The sequence below is a fragment of the Cataglyphis hispanica genome, chromosome 12 (assembly GCF_021464435.1).
Source record: "Cataglyphis hispanica isolate Lineage 1 chromosome 12, ULB_Chis1_1.0, whole genome shotgun sequence".
In the NCBI taxonomy this organism is placed as follows: Eukaryota; Metazoa; Arthropoda; class Insecta; order Hymenoptera; family Formicidae; genus Cataglyphis; species Cataglyphis hispanica.
Window position 1 is genome coordinate 2586671 of NC_065965.1, and position 23350 is coordinate 2610020.

The 23350-nt window shown below is 32.4% G+C and overlaps 1 protein-coding gene across 5 annotated transcripts in view; it reads left to right on the forward strand.

Annotated features, from left to right (window-relative positions):
* Window positions 1-23350, forward strand: part of LOC126853286 (neural cell adhesion molecule 1-like) — a 347428-nt gene that overhangs the window by 302521 nt on the left and 21557 nt on the right. The window contains exon 1 of one of the 5 annotated variants that reach the window (XM_050598891.1): window positions 4377-4392. The exons of the other annotated variants lie outside the window; for them this stretch is intronic. The gene's annotated coding sequence lies outside the window, so the exon portion shown is untranslated. Of the gene's footprint in view, window positions 1-4376; window positions 4393-23350 lie in introns of those variants that run through there. 5 annotated transcript variants of the gene reach the window in all.

The window sequence follows — 23350 nt, forward strand, 5'->3', positions numbered from 1 at the left end:
CGCCGTGATTGATTGAGAATTCGAGTACGATTTTAGATTCCTTTAAAAAAGTCCTTTTATGTTATTGAGAGAAAAAAAACTCTTAGAATCAGTATAATTATTAAATAATTATTAGAAAAAAGAAGAAGAAAATTAGGATTCAAATTATCCATTGTGAGATTTAATGAATCTTTACTTTATTTTGACGGAACTGCATCGTTAATGATAGCTGCAATTTCCGGAATGGGGCAACACCGGTTCACCAAGTTTATTTTTTTTTTTTGGAAGCGACCAGAGTGTCCTATCCAGATATGGATAATGAAAATGGATCGCCGCGCGTTGCAGGTTTCGCAGAAGTGATGGAGAAAAGGAGGGGATACACAAACGTGTGAAATCCGGTAAATCCGCCAACAGAATCTTGTTAATTGAACGCTTAAGCGACCCATCGTACCGCGTGTAGCTGGTCAAAATCGATCCTAGAATACACGGAATTGGAGTGATCGCGTTCATTTCGTTCTGATTCTTGGCGATCGGATCTGCGCGACTCTCACGTTCGTTGTCTCTCCTCCAGGCTGATCCACACACACACACACACACACACACACACGCTACACGCACACGCACTACGCACACGCACACGCACACGCACACGCACACGCACACGCACACGCACACGCACTACGCACACGCTACCACGCACACACACACACACCACTACCGCACACACACTACATATATATATATATATATATATATATATATATATATATATGTACAGCGGTATCGAACTAATCCCGGAATGGATTACAGGCAACCGAAACGTGCCGCAGCACAGGTCGGCGAGTTTTTCGCGTTTTCTTGCACGATTTCCTTGTTCTGCGTTCGACGTCCATAATCCCGGAGCCAATGAAAAATGCCTCCGAATTGTAACAGTCTCGGAACGTGCACATTGGAAAGCTGTACATGTACTTTTGTAGCAGAATGTATGTTCTACTTATACTCACCTTGTACGGCGAGATAATTGCTGTTCAGAAATTTTTACAATCGAGAATCAATAAATGCGACAAAGATTTAATTGTTTCAAAGAGAAGTTTATAGAAAATAAAGAAAATAAAAATATACATCTACAGATATTTAGAAAAATGGAGTCGGCAAAAATAATTTTCAAAATCGACATATAGAAATATTGATAAAAATTATAATAAAAAATATAAAAAGACAAATTAAACAAATTTAGAAATTTTATATATTCTTCTTTTACGTAGAATATAATACGGAATATTTCATTCAGAAGATGTTTATAAATCTTGACTAATAAATTCTTTTCTGTGTAAAATGAATTTTCTTAAGTAGAAAATATTCCAATATATAAAAAAGTTAAAACTTTGCTATATTAAATTTGATTTTAAGCAATATTTATAACAATTAAAAAATCAATACATTTAAAAATAACAAATATATTGAATATTCTTATTAAGCCTTATCGATTAATTTCGCAGACAATAGTTTAGTGGATTGATTATGGCAAAAAGCGACTGAAATTTCGCCTAATATCTCGAGGAATATAGTCGACGGTCCGGCATAATGACATCTCTATTAATCGAATGCGGCGCATCTCCTGAATATTTGCTCAGTCGCGGAGAACTGAAATTCCCAGATAATCTCAAGGATAGAAAGTTTCGCTCGCGCATAGAAATCTTGCGAACGTATCCAGAATCCGGCCTCCATCTCGTGGCTTATGCTGTGACAAATGGCAAGGTTCGTAGATAATAGGTAGTGCCCCCGGATTCGTATCTCAGCGACGATCGATCGGTTTCAATTCGAATCCTCGCTGCGGAAAGACCCTGTCTTCTCTGGCCCTTATCGGCAAATGGAATGTGTATATATATATATATGTATCTTGTATGTACATAAATACGACAAACACATTTACTGAAATACCACACTTGCGTGTGTGTATGTGTGTGTGTCTGAACGTAGGTATATTCGAAAATGCCAGATTGGAGAGGAATGTCTTAGGAAGAAATACTTATTTCTCGCTCCCGCTGTTGCGCGAAAATAACGGGCTTCTGTGATACATTATAGGAATTCGGGACTTAGGGACACTCGCCTCGATTAATTTTTTTTTTCGGAGGGATCTTAGGAACTGGCATTCAGTGTAACAGACACATTCGACAGGGGTAAGAAAAAAGAAATAATTTTAACAAAATAGTGAAAAAAAAGGTTTTCACACTATCTTTATCATTTTTAAATTATAATAATTATTATGTGATTCTTTCGATATATTGCAAAAAAACAAGCTTTTCCATAAATCTATTGATTTTATATTAATAAAAAAAACTATTATAATAATAAATCGGCTTAAATTTATAAATTATAATAAATATTATAATAATTTATGTATTATAATAATTTATTATTTTATATGTATACACACATTTTTATTATATTATTTATACACAAAAATTGTGTAAAATAATGGATGTTTTTAAAAAATTTCTGGATATTTATCAATTAATCGATTGAATGACCGGATTAATATTAGAAAACTGCTGAGAAAAATTTATTCCTGTTATTTAAGGTTGATTCGTTTGCAAAACCAATCGCACGATTTATTCCCTGTGGATACTAAATCGAACATTTCACAGGGCAAGCTTTGTTTCTGGCGACTCACACTATACTTCGTTATTGCTTCACTGTAGTTTAAGCCGAAATTCGTATTGACCGTTAAGCGGATATTACGAGGATAGCTTATCGTTTAGCTGTATTTAACGAAACGACCAGCGTGGCTAGACTATGTCTGGTATGAATGGACGGAGGATCCGGCCGTTGTAAAGAGCTTCCACATTCAGTTATTAGACCGTAACATCCGGCGACTTAAGTGCCTCGTACAGCATAATTCACTTCTCGGAAGCTTAGATTCTCTCAGAGGTGAAATTTCTCTGTGCGTTTTCTTTTATTGTCTCCGCTAGCACCTATTACCTCTCGGAATTTCCCTGATGCGACATATCGTTTCTTCTGTGGATTCCCCGGCGAATTTCGTACATGACGAGCGTAATTACGCGAGCTCGGCTCTAATTCGAAATAATCTACCGGGCGAACGCAATTCCGTGCTAATACTAGGACAAATAAAAAAATAGAGGGGGCCTTTTTTTGGATAAGGGACTAGCAACAATGACTTTTCTATAAATGCTAGTTTGTTGTTTATTTTTTTTATTGTAATTTAATTTAAAATGAATAATATTGTTTATGGTATATTTTATTAATGCATTTGCTAATGTAATATAATGTTTCACGTTATTTAAATTACAAGTGGCGTTTACATCGAAATTGCTTTATCACGACGCCAAGCTTAGTCTAGATTTCTTGTCTTTTGAAAATGAGAAGTGACGTCCTTAATTAAACGTCAAGGAGAATGATTATTCCTTTAGGATAGAAACATTAATGTAAAGAAGATCTTATAATAAATTAAACAAGTATCAAATCGAAAAAGATGGCACAAACAATCTTGAAAAAAGCATAACAAACATTAATATATTTTCTAATACCTTGTTTATATATAGTTTATTATAAGAAGAGAATATAGGACAACGTAAGAAAAAATTATTTAATTTTAAAAAAGCTTAAGTATGTTATTAATTTTTCAATTTTTAAGAATAATTTTTTCAAAATTGAGAAACTTTGTATTAAAATTTTATTCTGTATTTAAATTTTACATTTTTACTTTACATTTACAATTTTTTTCTATGTTTTTAATTTATTTTTACACGAAAAATTATTTTTTTTAAATTTTTATAATTGTATTATATTTCTCTTTTTAATTATATTCTCCCTGATTTATTCATATTTGTACATTACTTTTTGGAAAAAAAATACATACCATTGAAATATTCAGTTTCTGACATACAAGAAATTATTAATTTAGATACGGTTTTGAAGAATTGATAACTGTCGATGAAGCTGCGAACGTCTACACCGCTGCAGGAGTGATGAACAATCACCGCTGGCTATCGTGACACGTCATTAATTGCGTGTAGTTCCGGCATCGAGCTCGTGACATCAATCAATGAACGTACGGTCGGACAAACGTGAAGATAAGAAATGTGTTCGCAGTTCGTGCTGGCTGGAAATCTATTAAAATAAAGATTAATCTACGCGATTGAAATACGAACGAGGATTCGTGACGATCACTGGCGAAATTGAAATTGGCGTGATTTGTCGCGACAACGCCAGTCTACAACGTGATTTTAGCGATTTCATTCCATGAGTGAACAATCGCAAGCAAGCCGTGTGCAACTTCCGTTGCTGTGTGTTGTGAAATATCGCTTTAATTTTCTTTTGGGATCGATGCGAGTAATTGTACAGCATGAAAGCATATCTTCTGGTCGATACAGACAGAATAGTTTTCACGTGGTAAAGAACTTAATTTTCTATCATCTATTATTATTTCATACACAATAATATAATAAGTAAAAAAATAATAATCACATTGAGATATCTTGTTTAGTAATTTGTAGCTAATTATGTGATTTGTTTGATTTGTGATTAATGACAAATTAGATATAAATTGATCAGAAAAGTAGCTAATTTTTAAAAATAAAATTAAAAAAGTAAAATTTAATTCACGGAGAAATTATACTTCAATCGAGATCAGCTGTCACTAATCACTAAATAAATTAAATATTTATTTCACGCGACTGATAAATGATGTATGTCGATAAATGTCGTTATTAATTAATTATCTCTCTTCATGCTAGCTTGTCAAAAATCAATCCTGGAGGCGATTGTGTAATTGCGATTATACAGTGATGAGAGATCTGTCTGACAATTAGTTTAAAACTGATACATTGTTAATGTTTATGATATATAAGAAATAATTAATCAGAAAGATTTATATTAATTACTTTTTTATAAAATTGTTACTTAATTTTTCGATATTTGTCTGCAACGTCAGGTCGACATAATTTGTATAATGTTTGCATTTAAAGTTTTTGTTAAACTGAATTATTGAATTTAATATTCAGCGCATGATAGCAGATATGAGAAAGCTTTAATAATAATTTACTAGATATTTTCAGTTAAGCTGTACACATCAGAAAAAGTTTGAAAACTGCAAAATTTTATTCTCCATAGTTTCAAAAATAATGATCCAAAAACTTTAAATTGCAAACCGCTTATCAATGTTTGCACGTGAAAAATGGCAACACCTTGAGTAAATTTTTATCATATCGAAATAAAAGATTAAATGATCTAAAATTTTAATAATAATAGTAATAGAGTTTTCATTTTTTTACATTTTGTTTAATTAAAAAATAAATATATAACTTTAAAACAGATATAAGAACAGACCTTACCACTCGACATTTAATTTTAATCAACAATTTTATTTAAATACAAATCAATGATTTATAAACAATAACAAATTATAAAATGTTTTTTTCGATTTGTAATCGGATAACAAAATCAAATCTAAAATCAATTCCATCAGGTATAGAAATTATTGAGCCATCAACGAAAATCTCGGATCCGCTTTGCGCGAAAAAAAGGGCGGCTTATGCGTTACGTTAGCAAACGGTCTCGCTATCCGCGCAAATAGATAGATAGACTTCGTGCATATGTGTGTGTATGCATGCATACAGAAATAGCGTACGAGATTGCGGAGGACGGTTCTCGATACTCGATTACGACACAATCTCTTCGTCTCTTTTGCCTTTGTCGATACAATGGACGCGCGAGTGAACCGGCCGTGTACGCTGCCTGTTCCCGGTGTTCATCGTCGGTTACCGTTCGTGCACGGGTTCGAACAGTAGTATTGCGGGAAATGCGATGATTAATAACGACGACGGGGTTGGATCGTTCCATTGTGCCCTTTGCTGAGCCTTCATTCTCGGCGCGCGACCGAGAGATGCAATAAAACCTATTAGAGCCGTGCTTACATCGCGCATGACCTGGCCTCTGTCTGCCTACCTTGCCGTGGTGACCTGCATATCGCTTCGCCCAATCTCCGTTTTTCATCCTATCACCGGTTACACGATAGCTCCCTATTCTTCGGTGGCGCGACCAGCGATATAATGACGGGATAAAGGATCTATCGATGGATTATGAAAGCGGAATTTGAAATATCGGAGGAATAATGCCGGCAATGACGAAGATATTAAAAAAACGTGACATTGAATATTGACGTCGTCTTATATATTTAATAAATTTTACTTAAACTTCATCAATATTATATATAAACGTACAGTAAACATTTTGCTCAAAAGCTATAATAAATACAAATAGAAATATTGTGTGTGGCTTTTGATATTTCAAATAAATTGATGTATTTATTATACGTTTTTCGTTAAATCTTTGAATAAAATTATGCATATATAAGCTATAAAAAAAATAATAATAACTGCGTCTTCTATGATGTTACGTTTAATATTACCTTGGTCTGAATTAAACGGCGAATATATATACGCAATTTACGCGCAAATATCTCTTTTCAAAGAAACTCATTTGACTAACTGCGCTGCATCAACTTTGCGTACTAGTCGTGTTTCAATATATTCACATTTTCAAATGCAAATTCGTAAAAGGGAGCGCTTATCGCCGATTGTAATGCGCCAACCGTCAGTGTCGATATTAGACAACACATCTGTGAAAGAGAGAAATGTAAATTCGTCATAGCATCAATGTAAATGTTACGTAGGTTTCCTCATCAGACAATTTTAACAATTTTCTTTGTCCATATTTATAAATTTAGGATTCTAACTGGGAATATCTAATTTTTGCCTTAAACGCAAGAAATAATAAAAGTTTAAATAATTAAGAATTATATCAGCACAATAATAAGTTGAGAGAAAGCATACCTATATATGTAAGGTGGCAAAATATATAACATATTATATTATAAACTGCTTTTTCCTTTCCTTCTTTTAAGCACGATAAAATAGAGTGCCTTATATTTATCTTGACCTAGATTCAGATTTTCGTCAGCAGTTTTCTAAACTCAAACGCATTGTTCTAAAATGGTGAAAAGGCGTAAATCACGTAGGTAGCTATGAATCGATCTAACAACATTAGTCCACGTTCATCGATGGATCAACGGATCGCATGATTGTAAGTGCGTTCGCCTACCAAAGCGGCGATGGCCATCGCAAGCTTCACGCGATCACAGTCCGACCTAGCGAACATGAATCGTTTTTGCGTGTGCGACCTGATTTTTTCGAAAAGTTTGAGTTTACCAAACGCGACTAGTAATCAAATTCGGAATCGCGTATTGCAATTCGTAATTGTGTGTTGCGGTCATAGTTATGTGTTTCATTGTCGCAAAAGTTTTGATCGCAAAGTAGATAACTTTTCTAAATACGCTGCACGTTGTAAACTCACTTTAACAGAAAAGGCAGGAAATGAACACGGACTATATCTGAACGTTTGATAAGCAACGAAATACAGAGATTGCTGTTTTAATGGGTCAGTAGATAACGTGTTATGCTTCGTGTAAAAACGTACAACAAGGCACATATATAATTTAATTTAGTTATTTGAAGAAAAAGTTAAAATAACAAAAGTTAATAAAAAAATGCGTCAGTTAATATGAAACATTCTTGGCGCGAGATACTGTTGACAAAGGAGTTTAATAAATTTTTAATCGTTTATTATGAGCCCTTTTTATGACATTTTGTCTCTATTATCATATGTATCGAAAAGTCATTAAAAAATCGTTTAATTATATTTTAAATACATAATGGGTTACATAGTTATTCACGCATTCTTTGTTGCGTTAATTAAAATTTTTAAACGCTTTGCTATTGTTCACATATTTTCTCTTTTATTTGCAAATCAATAACAGGTGCGCAACGGGTTACCTCACGAGACTGTGTTTTTATAAAATAAAATATAAAAAATGCCATCAGCTACACACTGCTTTATCAACTAGAATTTCATAAAGCTAGTATTAAATAAAGCGCGTTATAGCAAAGATCAAAGAAATTATTATCTAAAAGAGGCCTTTTTCAGCCGTCTATATTAGGGATTTTTCACATATATGTATTTAATCAAATTGTTGACAGTATTTTTGATGTCTCATTTGCATGATAAATCTCTCCTTCGTGCAAATGATTGAGAAATTTTATTTCTGTGTTTTATAAATTCAAAAATGAACAATATATACAGCAAAAATTTTTGTATAAGCATTTAAAATTTAAATATCTCTTTCCTTTTTAATTTAATTATTTATTTAATTATCCATATATTTACATTTATTAAAAAAATATTACAATTTATTTTAATGTAAATATTTTATTAAAATCTTGTTGCTAAATTGATATTTTTATTTTTTATTATAAATGCCTTGATAAAACTGCCTGTGCTAATATTTGATATTCGAGTATACGATCGGTGGTGTGTTTTGATGAAAAACCACCGTCAAATCTTGCGAGGCGAAAAAGAGAGTTTGCGTTTTACAATAAAGTTATAGATTCATATCACGTAGCATACATTATATGCATTCACCGCGCACGGCGCGTTTTCTCATACGCTACGGAGGGAAAATATCAATACACTCGATGTATCGGCTACAAGCATCGCGTACGTGTGCGATACGAACATTTCAAACTGATTTACAAGAGAATCGTGCGATAAAAGCTTTATAATTTCTTTTACATTTTTCCGCTGTTATCATGGTAAAGAGATTGCTTGTTGTGTATTTTCAATATGCGCGAACACTTGTATATTGTGTCTAACTATTCATTCACAGCTTAATATGTAATAGTAATTTTAATTATATATATTTATACATCGATTCTTCTCTCTCTCTGAAAGAGAGAGGAAAAGTACATTTTTATTTTTCTTGATTGGACTGTATTACTATTAATTATTTATTGTATTAGAAATAAAATAAAGTAAAAAGTAGATATTTAAATAAATATTTTAGACATATTCGACGAGACGAGAAATCTCAATGTGAATGTAATTAAAGTTCTAACCGTATGCGGATTACGTGATAAAGTTCCCTGCGACGCGTACACTTTTATCAAGATAACGTCATAAAGTAAGTGACTGACAATCGCGAAGAGTTATTACAGCTGTGAAAGACTCAAATGTAAAAGCGTTGTCTTACTCACCGGTGGGGATCTTAATCGGTTTGCGGCCTTACTCTGTGTAATATATGTCACTCGCATAGTGCAAGTCACTTAATCCGCGCGTCGCGTGCATCGGTCACGCCGACGCAATTAAAGAGGATCTTTTAATCGCACGTGGTTTTCGTTAGGTCGCGAAAAGAATCGCATACGACGCTATCTCTTTAGTAAAAATAAGCCCGTAAAAAAATGTTGAGAATAGCTACGATTAATTTCATCTTGACATCGACTCAAAATTAAACACCTCTTATCACCTAATTGATAAATCTAATTTCTGGAATCTGTTCTGTTGCACAAAGTTTATCTCGTTGGATAAAATAACAGTATTTTTCTCTTAATAATTAATCTCTATTTTTCCTTTATTTATCTCTATTTATATTTATCAAAAACATATATAATATTTGAAACATTGTGATTTTTGCAAAACTCTGTTATTCCATCGACACTGTCAGATTTTTATTATTAAAAGACAATATTGCATATTAAAGACATTAAATTTTTAATTTTGTGGAACGAATGATTGCAATGGTTTTCCACAGTGTATTGAATTTATTCTTCCATTCGATAAATGAAATTTTTTTTAAAGAATTATATATATTCTTTTTTATTATCTTTACACATTGATATTTATTAAAAGCACATATTTGTAAATACTACAATTTTGCAAAATTCTATTTTGTTACAAATAACATTGTATGTTAAAAAAGAAGATTAAATTTAAACTTATATTTTGTATCTATGTGTGTCTGAAATGGCCTTATAGAATTACCATCTTATTTCTCTCTCTCTCTCTCTCTCTCTCTCTCTGTTTATACCGTATAATCCCTTTGTAGATGTAGGCTTATGAACGTAAGTGATTATGACGACGCGTCATTCTGCGTTGCAGTTAATTGTCACACGTCGCAAGTAACAGGCAGCACTGGAAATGCGATATGAGCCTTGTAAACGTTCCACGTCGTTGACGTCGGGCGAATGCTTGACAATCTCTCTTACGGAAAACACACCGACAGAGAGTCTGCTCGGAACGCGCTTTGCGACCGCGCTGTGCTTTTGCCGGTGGCTTGGCGTGAATGCGCCGTCAAGTAACGTATGCAAGTCTCGGCTTGTAATTAATCCGTAGGATATCTATGTCGGTCTAAGAGCGCGGTAGCGGGAACTGTAACATTACACGCGTCGTATGCGTAATATGTATGTATAATACATGTAATATGATGTGTAGTGATATATATGCACGGTAGAGACTTTTTGATAAGGATATTTAAAGGAACGGTTAAAAAGCGAAAAAGTGTATGTCAACTGTGATGTTTTTAACACTTCCATTGCACATTTTTTGCCGTTTTACAAAAGTCTTCTATTTTATTTATTTCACGAAAATTACATCGGAGAACATGTCTTAATGTCTCTGTGTGATATCAACATTATATTTTTCTCATAGATATATTGTGAGAGATTGATACACATACATATATCTCACATATCTGAAATTATCATTTAGTGTAATATATGTAGTAAAATTATTTAGTGTAATAAATGTATGTGAAATCTGAAATGTATTTAATAAGCAATAACTAACTGATAAGTAATATCTTCTTTTTTTCGTTGAAATTTATATTTTATAACAGAGAACAGGAAAGACCGTGCCATAATATCTTCATTTTCTTAATTAATGCAAAACAACATGATTAATTATAAAAATCTTCACGGATTATTTTTTAAATAGACTTTCAAGCCAAGCAAGTTTCTTATTACAGATCATGATTTAAACACTCCATAGCTCACTCCATACCTCATCATCAGCGGTCGCCTCGATCAGGAGAAGACTCCAATTAATTTCCTGCTATCGTTTGCTCAAAAGAAACACATGTGCTGTTTCTTTGGCTAGCTTCCTGAAACTTCGTTCTTTTTTTTTTGTATCCAAATCCTCGAGATTGATTTCCACAAGAAATCGAAAAAAAACTGTCATCTTATGACAATCTGTTCAGATTCGATTGATCACTCTTATATATAGTGTAATAATCAATTTGTATACAAATATTTAGTAAAATAAATTTTTCCCAAGTTTGTTCGCGGAGAGATAAAAAAATTCAATAGAAACATTATTTGAATGTTTAAAAATCGCATTATGAATACAATAGAAGGAACGAATATTGCTTCCTCGCTGAGTTATTTAAAAATTGTATTATCATTTAGCTATGCTTATTTTCTCGAGGAAGAAACACAAACACAGAGGCAATATTTTCCTGTAAAGCAGACAATTTGCCGATAGCGGCTGAAGCAATTCCGGGATTAATTAAATCGCGCGCTCCATCTCTTCTTCTCCTCGACTCGGCCACTGGAAGGAAGATTCGCTCCGAAGTTCCCTTATAGCGTCCGCAAACTCTTTGCTTTCAATTCGCCACATTTTGTTTCCGCGCGGAAACTTGTCCCTTTAATTACGAAAGAGTGCGCGAAGAGAGAAGAAGGGAGGAACCGGAACGCGCAAAACTTTGCCTGCAATTTCGAAGTCGCGGGCAAAGGTTCATCAGCTTGAGATTAATAGCCCATCTGTTTGTTTTACTTCGCCGACCCCGCTCAAGTACGATAAAGTTCTTCCGTGATTAATCGTGCCCGACTCCGCGAATTTAAAACCCCCGAAGCGCCGTCGTCGACGACATTCCGGTTGTTTCAATGGTACTGAAGAGCGTGCGGCATTAACGTGGCCTTAACGAATTTTCCACTGGGAAAGATAACGAATTCAGGGCTTGTTCGAAGAGAGCCCAGTTGGCCCTTAAGTCTCCAAAGGGCACTTGGAAGTTTTCAGCGCGCGAGGAGTTTGTCCTATTTGCGAGGACATTTTAATTCTCTCTTACAGGTTCATCTACGAAGAACGAACTGTGACTATACACAAGTTCTTATAGATGTTCAAAAGCAGCTTGTACTTTCACAGTTCATTAAACATTAAATATAGCTGTCTTACTCTTGTCCTATATAATATACAAGATAAATAAAATTTAAAATTATGTGCATACATTTTTATAATATCAAAAAGAAACGATGAAAATATCAGCATTTGTAAGCGCAAAAATAAAATTAATTTAGAAAATAAAATTTACAATATAAACTGATAAAAATATTTAATTAAGTAGTGTAATATATTATTGAACACAAATATATCTTTATTAAAGTGTAATGTTTTCGAACGCGTGCGATGAAACTTTTGACCGCGAACATATACAAAGAAAAGTTTATGACGAAGAAGGAAGAAACTAAATATAGATGAGGACAGGAACGCAATTTATCGCTAAGATGAGAACTAATAAATATCTATCATAGTCGCAAACTAACAATTTAAAAAGGCATCGCAACTGCGTCCCCTTTACATCCGCGATAGTTTGTTGTTGTTTCCTTATTGGTTTTCATTTTGCTGTAATATGTAGATCAATTTCAGTTTATCATCTTTTTCATGCCGTACTTATATTGGTATATATATATATATATACCATTTTGCTTAAAAAATTTTTTTTGCATGTATAACAAATGTTTAACAAAAGAGAAGGATTTTAGTAATAAGTCATATTTCAATATTATTTCGAAATGGAAATCACATCACCAAGATACGTATTGTCGCAAAACTTCGTAACTTTTATTATAAAAATTTCTCGAGTATACATAATAAATTCCGTTTGAATAGAAATTAATTATCTAATCGTAGAAATAAAGTCGTTTGTATAATTTTTTCCGCCTCTCTTTCGCGCGATGGAAACCAGCGTGATTCTTTCGCATTAAGAACTTTCTGAGGAAGCTCTCGGCCTTTTCGCTCCGATTTTCGTGCTCGACTCTCGGAGCACGGATTAAATCCGCACACGTCATCGCACTGCGCTGATACACGCGGCCAGATACGATAATTCTCGGCGAAAATTGCATGCGCGGATGCACATTGTATATTCGAACGACAAAAAAGAAAGGTCGTAAACAAACGATTATCAGCTATATATACCGTCATAAATCTTACGATATATCTTTCCCTTCATCTTATTACGCGTCTCTTGCCCCGATCCCCGTGTTTCCATCTTTCCCATCTTATCGGGTCTAATCGCGGAATATAGGGAAACGCGCATCCATCTGGCTTCCCTAATCTATTAAAGTACATCTCTCCCTTCTCCCTTCCCCTCTCCTTGCGCGCGCGCGCGTTTTAGACCCAGTATTTCCTCCCTTTTCCAGTCAGCCACTTGGCGCACGCGAGGTCATCCGACAACTTCATCAGTTGTCGGTGAAGTTGTATCTCGTTTACGGCATCTGCGGATCGCATGACGTACTCTGGCCTGTTTTCCTCTAGCCGCGGCCGTTTACCAATTTCATATCCGCTTTTCTGTAAAAACTCGCTCGGCGAAACGCACGGCATGATAATGTTAGCGAGAGAGAGACGAGAACTCAATTTACAAGAAACAATTTTACGCGCGTTTTTTTTAGTTTCAAGAACGTTGCCGACAGGAAATTGCCGCTTAGGATGGAAAAAAAGCTTCACAGTAGCATCTCCTAATTATTGTTTAGCGTACTCGGCGAAAGAGAAAAAAAAAGAAAAAAAAGCATTTTACGTGGGTTCGCCGTATAACGACTGTCCTGAGCATAAACTTGTAATATCCGCAACGAAATTGTGTTTTACGTGACTAGCTGGCGTGAATTGCTTGCCTTTTATAAGCGATGTAAAGATAAAATCTTTTTTCTTCAATAGTTATTTGTCAATATGCAGATGTACTTTTATCTACTCATTTATTAAGACTTAATTTTTATTTATTGAGATTTAATTTATTCAAATATGATTGCTAATTACATATCAATATTCAATTTCTAATTTAAAAAAAAAAAAAAATAACAGTAATAAATTTTTTTTATTATTAATTTGTTTTATTTTTATCTATTTTATATTTATATAATATTAACAAATCTCTTTTTACTTTAAAATTACACTTTCAAATATTACACATTCGATGAATTTAAACAAATGATTAAAGATGAATACGATTGCTTAAATAAAAGTAGATTCAAGATGCGCCATCAAGATGATCAGACCGAAATAAGATGTAATTAGTGCAAGCAAATTTTGCACTATGTACCTAGCACATACGCAAGAAATTTAGGATATTGTGCACCGCAAGATAATATCCGAGCATTGCGCGAAGCGCATCACAATCTTAATAAATGATAATTATAAGAGAGCTGACAATTGCGCGCGGCTTCGTCTGTATTTGCCGCGACACACGTAATTTTGGATGATACCTAGATTATGCTGGGGTATGCATACCGACACGTTATTCTCTGAATTTTATATATCTAACATGCAAACTGGTGGATTACACAGACAAGTACAGAATGTATGCTGGTAATCTAATGAAAAATTTTAGATTAAATTTTCCTTCAAAATTTTGCAAATAATTTTGTTCTGTTAATTAAAAAGATTGTCGATTAAGACCAAAGATTGTCGCGCGAATTATCGTCAAACATCTTAGATAAATGCGCGATAAAGAGATTCTTATTTTAATTAATTCAGTAAAGATGTCATATGCAAAATAAGTAGAAAAACGTAATATAATAAAAAAAAAGTGGATTCTTGTACAAAAATAAACTAAAAAAACAGAATAAAATTTTTTATACATAGTATTATATTTTTGAGAAAATTTATTTTAAGATTTGAAAAATTAATAACATATTTATTAAGTTTTTTAAAACTTGATTAAACTCTACTTCCCGTGCAATACAAAATTATTAAAGATTATTTAAACTTAAAAAAGCCTAAATATAGTATATCACTTTTTCAAATTAAAAAATTAATTTTTTCGAAAACGAATCGTACAAAAAATATTACGTCTTATTTATATTTTTAATTTATTTTTGCATATGAACATCTTAATTATATTACGTTTCCTGGCCTAGGTTGTATGTTCTTGTAATTTATTAATTTCTAGATTATGTCTTCGGGGAAATTTATCCAAGTAAATTTATCGGCTTCTTGCAGAAAATAAATATCGACTTGTTTCAAAGAAACTAATGGAAAATAGTAATTTGCGGAAGTTGTTAAATCAATATACATCGAAACTTTAAGAAAAATAATAGTACGTATGTGATATTTTGCAATGTCATTTATTAAAGCAGTTACAAGCATACACACTGTATGTTAATATTATTTCTATTAAATAAATGCAAAGTCAAACAAATTTAAATTTTATTTCTATTTTTTTATCATATTTAATTTATTAGTGATTTTAATTAAACAGCTTTTATTATATTTACAATCAAACTGAGCCAAAATATAAATTAAAAGTTTGCAATTTTTTAATATAAAAATTTGATAATAATTCGCGTACATATGTTAAAGCTATTCTCTTGAATATTATTAGCTTGTTCGCTGTTATATGTAATATGTTAATGAAGTATCGGTAATGCGTACGCTTATTAACAGTGAAATTTATTATTCATGATGCATTTATATGCAGGTCTGTAAATCATTCGCGCTCTATGGTTATAGGACTATTGGGGATACATTACGGAAAAATGGGACTTATAATATTGTCTCGTATAATATGCGTTATATGTGAATTTGCAGCTAATACTCGATTTGTACTTCCGCAACAACATATTATATTTAGACTTTAATCTTAATCTCTCATATATACACATAGCTGCAAGATTTCAATGAAACACATAATGATATTAAATAAGCCAAGAGACACAAACAATACACAGGATTAAAATAAGGAAAAATGCAAAGTTAATTAAAAATTCTGTTTAATTAACTTTTTGCAATATTCATTTTTTTTCTCTTTCTATTCTTTGGATGGAACTGTTTCATAAACTGAAGGCTTGCTATTTTTTTTTTTTTAAAAGCACAACGTATAAAAAATAGTTATTTATTTATTTTTAATTTTCTGTGTATAAGATCTCGCAAAAATACATAACTCTTTTTACACGTATTTCACAAATATCGCATAAAAGAAACCAACATCACAGCTATATTGGCTTAAATAAAATTAATGTTCTCTTGTCTGCTTCGACTGATAATCTTCGCGATAACGTAGCGTTTTCTATAATGTCGAGTAGATTGACTAGGATTATTTAAGGATGCTTATCAAGAAATATCTAGCGCAGTCGGGATAATAGAACCGTCATTCGTAGTAGCAGCGCAAACATGATGTCAATGCGCGGAAACCGCACAAGAACCATGCGGATTTCCGCGGGGAATCGGGGGACGAGAGAGATTAAGGTAATCCCGCCTAACTGATGACGGTCGTTTCAAAGGCTTCAACAGATTAATTGGAAGATCGATCGACACTTCTTACGACCGTAAAAAAAAAACGTCGTAGCAACGTTGACGAGCGTGCGTATAATGTTACTTTCTAAAGAGCATTATAGAACGTTGCTACACGAATCATGAACTTGCATAAGTCTTATTTTGTGGCTTCCTGCTTTTTCTTTTCATATCATCAAGTAACATGATGGAATAAATATTACTATATTATTGCGCTTAAACAACAGTATCTATAAAATATATATTGTGTTTTGAAATTTATTGATAATACTGCTAGCTTGTCATTATTCTTGTCGAAGAACGAAGATAAGGACATGATTAATCGAACGAATGTCATTTGCATATAATCCACGAGTTTTACGTAATATACTTTTTTCAAGATATCACTCTGCTTTTTTAATTGTGTAAAGTATTTCCTAGGATTATATAAGCATTGTACGCATTGTTAAGCGTCACTCGATAATTGTCTTTTATGGAACCGAAAGGAAAATGAAAAAAGCGATTTATACTTTGTCAAGTAGATTCATTATATTGTAAACTAATGACAGTATACCATGCTGTTGTGGCAACGATATAAATGTCAGAATGTGATTTATGGATAACAATATTACATTACAATACCGTAAAAGTATCGTCAAAAAACAAGATAAAATATGCATGAAAGATGTGGATCATAATACCTGTCGTCGCAACATAATCAATTTGTACGTCTCACGCATCTGACTAATTTTATTCTTTATTATTACATCGAACAATTTGTCATTGGATATAAAAGAAACTAATTTGTTAACAAAAATACATTGACATATTTATTATATATACGATCTATTTTTAATTTTAATTAAATAATAATTAATCTCTAATTATACTAACATAATAAAATAGCTGAAATACATAAATGGCGCTATACATATACCATCAAATTTATATATGTAGAATATTTCTCTTTCCTCAATTGAGAATTTTTTACAATAATTAAATTGATCAGATATACACACAATTATCAATTTTTTACATCACAATTAATTAAATTTTTATTTTTATCAAATTGAAACAATCAGAGAAAGAGAGGAAGGTTATAAAAATATTATTTCCATATAAAACAAAGACAAATTGCGTCAAAATCAATCATTTTGCAATCATTTCTTTGTATGTGAGTGTGTGTGTGATTTTTTAAATAATAAAAAATATATAAAAATATATGTAACTATTTATTTTTAATCAAAAAAATAAATTTAAAAAAGTGAACAAAGTTATACAATCATCGATCGTACATTGCTATTATAGAAAGAAAGCGAAATAATAAAAGAGCATTCTATTGTACGTATTTTTATTTTCACGGCTAGTCATCAAATATTTATGGTACTTTCGCATTTACCGTTTCGTCGCGGTGATTGTTTCTTTCTCGATTTACGTTCTTAAAATATACGTCACTTTAGCGAGATTTTTCGTTCCATAGCTGGTAGAGTTCCAGACCTTGCTTAAATTATTCAAGGAGCGAGAGGAACGAGGGGTTAATCCGTGGGCGTGAGAGTCGCTGAGGGCGCACGACGGAAAAAAGAACGCAGTTGTTTAAACCGAAATCAGCTTACTTCGCTCTCGCATCCTTGCATTTTTTTTTCGCATATTTTACACATGTAAATACGCTCCTTCTGAATCCGCGCAGCGTCGTGTAACATCTTGCGTGCTGCTCTCCTTATTTCATCTTGCTTCTTTTAACGCGATATTTATAGAGAATCTTTTATAAAGAAGAATTATCGGAGAAAAACTGCGCGATTAACTGCTGTGATTAACTTGTTCGATTTGCCTTGATCTCACACGCATTATTTCAAATGCTGTTGAAAATTTCAATGGGAAAATATACGCCAGTTGTTAAATTGTATGAAACTCCATAAATATTCCTCACGAACATGCCAAAAATAATGGGAATTAAAATTACGGTGCATTAATTTTTGCTCTAAAAAGCTAAAAATTATTTTCTGATAATAGTAATGCCATTTTGTATTTTCTAACGAAAGAATTGTTAGATGAAAGCAAAATAATGATTTTTTTAATAATCATAAAATAAATTGTCTCTTATAAAACATGAAAAAATATCAAAAAATATAGACAAGCCAATTGCCGTAGCCTCGGTCTATTTTAATTTAGATCGTACAAGTTACGTGCTGCTATATTACGACGTAAAAAAGTGGCCGTGAAAAGATAATTTTGAGATTTACGCGATAATTTCTAGATATATTGAGATAAAATGTAAGCGCGAGCGAAAAGGTAATTAACGTAGTTACAACAATGTCGCGATTTGGAATGAAATGACCGTTAGTCTTTATTATAGATCGCACAAAAGAATATGCGATAGTACTAGAAATAAAACTTATATAATAAAACTGCAATAAAACTTTTTAATGGCAATATTTCCAACTGTCGATAGTAATATTCGCTAACCGTTGAATAAAGAAAGAAATCGAAGTATTGAAGAAAAATTTCGATGTTTAAATCGAAGTCTGAAAAGTGATTGAAGCGAAGCTTGAAAATTATTTTATCTCTTCATTGCATGAGAATCGTAATGTGCGTCCAATAAATTATATGTATGTTAGCTAAATATTATGAAATGTGTGACGTAAATAGTCCTCTGTTGATTTATCGTTTAATGTCAGTGGTGATGATAAACATATTCAATTATCATTATCCTCATTTTCCGAAAGATATATAATGACATATTATTTGAAATATGTCGCGGTTCAATAGCTCTCGAATAGGGACGGTTGAAGTTGATTATCCACAATCTACCAATTCCCCGCGAGAATTGGAGCACCATATCCCGTAGAACGTAGGTAACATTTCATCCGATCTATTTTCCAATTTCCCAGACACTTAAAAATAAAGAGAATACGTTTAATCACATGTTCTCTCGACATACGAGAGAAAATGCCAAAGGTATCAAGTACGGTTGTATCAAACGGTTGTTCTTAAAGCCTCCAATTATGCTATTTAAAACGGCGCTTGATTCAATCGCCTCGATCAAATGCGAGAAATGTGAATAAAAGGAAGCGTTTTACGCTTTTTTCGCAATATCTAAAATATCGGTTTAGCTTTTGCCAGATGAAATTTCTATTTAAAAAAACCTCAATCAGCGACACGTTGACGTTCTGATTTGAATTCTATTCGAGCGCCTAGTAAAATCTGCCATTGAAACTCTATGTACGCCGATTCTCTCGATTTGCATGTAGCTTTCTTTTTATTGTTCCGTTGTATTCATTTCTTTGCATCGCACAATCTTACTTGCTTCCCCATTGTCGTTTTTGCGTATCTCTCCAATGAAACTATTACCTTGACAATACAAGAATAATCTGGTCGTTTCATAAATTTATTGCATTTTGTTGCATATAAACTCCCAATCTCGATAGAGATAAAATTTATAATAAAAGTATTATTGTTTCACGTATATTATTTTCATGTTATAAACACGCACTTTCATCGGATAGAATTTTACTATCTTCTATTAAATACTTTAGCCGATATTAAGTTTAGAAACTTTAGAATGCCAATCAAAAAGTGGTATCTCTATTTTTATTGTATTTTGTTGTTTATGGATAAATTTAAAAGAAATCGATGTCGTGCACACAAACAATTGACTAAAGATTATAAATTCTGATTTTACTAAAATTTTTTAAGTACTTTGGTGATATTAATATACTTAAAAATGCAATAAAGGGAGCAATGCATTCAACGGCTTTACATTCATATAGATGACTACATTGAATGAGTCGAATGTAACTGACATGAAAATTTATGGCCAGAAGTAATATCTAGCTTCGTATATGTCTCGATTAGTCGCATCTGACTTTTAATAGGAATTGATATGGGAACATGGTCCGCGGTCTAAAATCTATAACTTCAAGTACAATTTCAGCAATGGATATTCTCCCCAAATATGCTCGGGCACGAATCGTGTACGCACCAAACCAATATTTATCGCAATGTTTGTTGACGAATCATTGCGAGATTGACGTGGCGTTACATATAAATACTCGTCGGACAATTCGAATAATCACGCACGGTATACGCTAAGCGTGATACCAACTCATCTGAGGTATGCGATTGTGCTTTCGAACCTCCTGTTAAATATTTAAATGCCAAGAACGAGAACGAAAACTCGCTTATTTTGGGGGGACGGAAGATTGTTTTAGAGCAGAGGAAATTTATAAGATTTCCGGATTCACTGCGAACTCGCGTGACTGCTTCGCGCAATTCTGTCCTTTGGTATGTGAGAGAGAAGGAGGTGAATGTCGCGCGTTCCATAAATCCTTTATCGATTATAGCTTTGGGGGGACAAATACACTCGTGCTCATTAACCTGTCTGCATAATGAACTTCCTACTATGACAGGAAATAACACGGCTATTTGTCTGCAAGTAGCGTGACGTAAGCGAAACACGCATGCGACAGTAAAACATGATCTCTCTCAACATTGAAATTAAATGTCAATTTTATGCATGAGATGAGGAAAAACATTCGTCTTCATGTTTCGCAAATATTTTCCTCGAGTTCTGTGCTAAATAACTATGTATGTAAGAATATTTATTTTTACACAAAAGAGAGAAGTAATTAATGTAGTTTTTATGTATATATATATATATATATATATATATATCTTATTTGTAACAAAAGTATGTTTAAAATACAATATTTATTAAGAAACGTAATAGAAGATTATTTTTTTATTAATATTATTAAATTATTGTTATTATTATTTATAAATTAAATCGAAAAGCAACACATAATCGTCATCTAAAGTTGGTTTTAAAAATAACACACATTTTACAGAAAATTCGGCCAAATGGAAAAAAATATATTTTTTGCTCGTCAATCGAGAAAAACGTTGCGCGAGAGCTTGCTTTGAAAATTCTAACATATATATACCAACTGGGAACATATGGCGTTCGTGGCTGGTTTACGAATGGTCGAATCACAATCTGCGAGAAGCGTAACGTACCGTGGGTCTGTAGTGGTGGAAGAAAAACGCGAATATCGAATACCGCTCGTGAATTAGAGAACTTGTGAGTTTCATTCTTGCTACAAATCCGATATAGATTTAGTATTGCATATCGTGCCTAAAATTACCAAAACTCTCCCATTGCTTGGAATGAGAGAGAAGTATTTTATATTATATAATAATAGAATGCCTCGGCCGAGATATAATATTGTAGATATTTACATTACTAATTTGTATTATTATCATTTGATATTGTGTGCAATTTTGGAATGCTTTTAGATTGGCAAGAATTAATTTGCTTACCTGATTGCAAGTTTTCTCAAGAGAAGTTTTATCTACTTTTAAGTATTTCAAAATTATCTTATATTTAGAGATCTTGCTCTGATTATTTTTCTTTGGACTTTTTAAAACATTATCTTGCTTTTTATACTGTGAGATAATTATTCTTTTAAGTACTGTTCCATTTTGATTTAATAGAAGTTTTCATTTAATAGAACATTGATTGATTTTTCAAATTTCTTTTTTAAGACCTTATGCTCTATTTATGTTCTATCAAAGTATCTCTTATAGAAAGAGAAAAAAACAAAGGAGGCTTGATACAAAAGTATTTTTTTTTAACAAGCGTTAGCAATATTCAGAATGCTTAGCAGTTAAAAATTTAGATGACAATTTTTAATTTCTGTATTTGAGATATGCAACCGATATCATATTTATTTTTTCAACAAATAATCTTGTGTTTTTTCGCGCTTATGTATAACGGCAATTATGCGAATATACGGAAACCACTTTGAAACGGTTTTACTTCGGCTATCTCAAGGGATCGCGGCGCTAATCGCCATATGAATAATATTCTGACTAAATATTGATTGACAGGATCCAACGATATCTCGACGAAATACTATCACGCTCGTCCGACTATTGTTTCGTCTTGGGAATTCATTGAATACTTTCACCGGCAAAGCTCATCGGTATATCTCCCGCGTGATCGCAAATTTCCATCTTGGAGAGTCTTTCCGTTTTATATCCGTTTTGCCATTGATTCCCAGTGGCAACGCTCAATGTTTTCTCAATGCTTTTAGTTTTTTCCACTACATATACTTTCAATCGTGCAAACTCCTTTCATTAACTTTTCTTTATTTTTATTTGGTTTGTTTTAATCCTTGCATATTTGGATCTAACGGCATTTCACAGTTCATTTATTACACATACTTTGGTATTTTTTTTTTTTAATGAAGAAGCACTTTTTAGTTATGTATCTTACAAAAGCTATTAACTTACTTTTTAATAAGGCTATGTTTCTATCCATATTATTTTACTTTTATATTGTACTTTTATATTTTACTATTATACTACTTTTATATGTATCATCCATGGATTTTTAAAAATTTTCAAAGATTTTAAAGGATTTTTAGAACTTTTAATTTTTAATTTTTTAAATTCTTGATAGCTAAGAAATCTTTTTTTCTTTAACAATAAGATCGATATATATATATATATAATATCGATATACATATAATTTAATAAAAACACAGGGTGTGCTACATCAGTGTGCCAAGGAATGTTAAGAAAAACTTGCACGTATCTCGCAAAAAACCTAGCACTTTTTATTCGACAAAACTAGTTAATACCACGTTAGGGGCACCTTGCGCGTAGTTTTGGAACACGCTACAGCTATTCTCGCTCTCCGCTTTGGCCTTAATTTCTTTCTCGAACGCATATGGCCTCGCGGATTGTAGGTAAAGTGCCAAGAAAAAAAAGTGTGTGTCAAGAAAGATAAAAGAATTTATAACAAATAAGAAAAAAAAAGATGTAATATTTTATATTAAAATAAAGAGAAAGAGAGAAGTAAAAAACGAAAGAGACAAAAGAAAAAGAAAATGGAGTTTTTATTTAAAGTTGTATCTAGTGACAACATGCAAAAAAATTAAGTGTCAAAATAAAAAATTATATGTCAAAATAATTAATTATGACC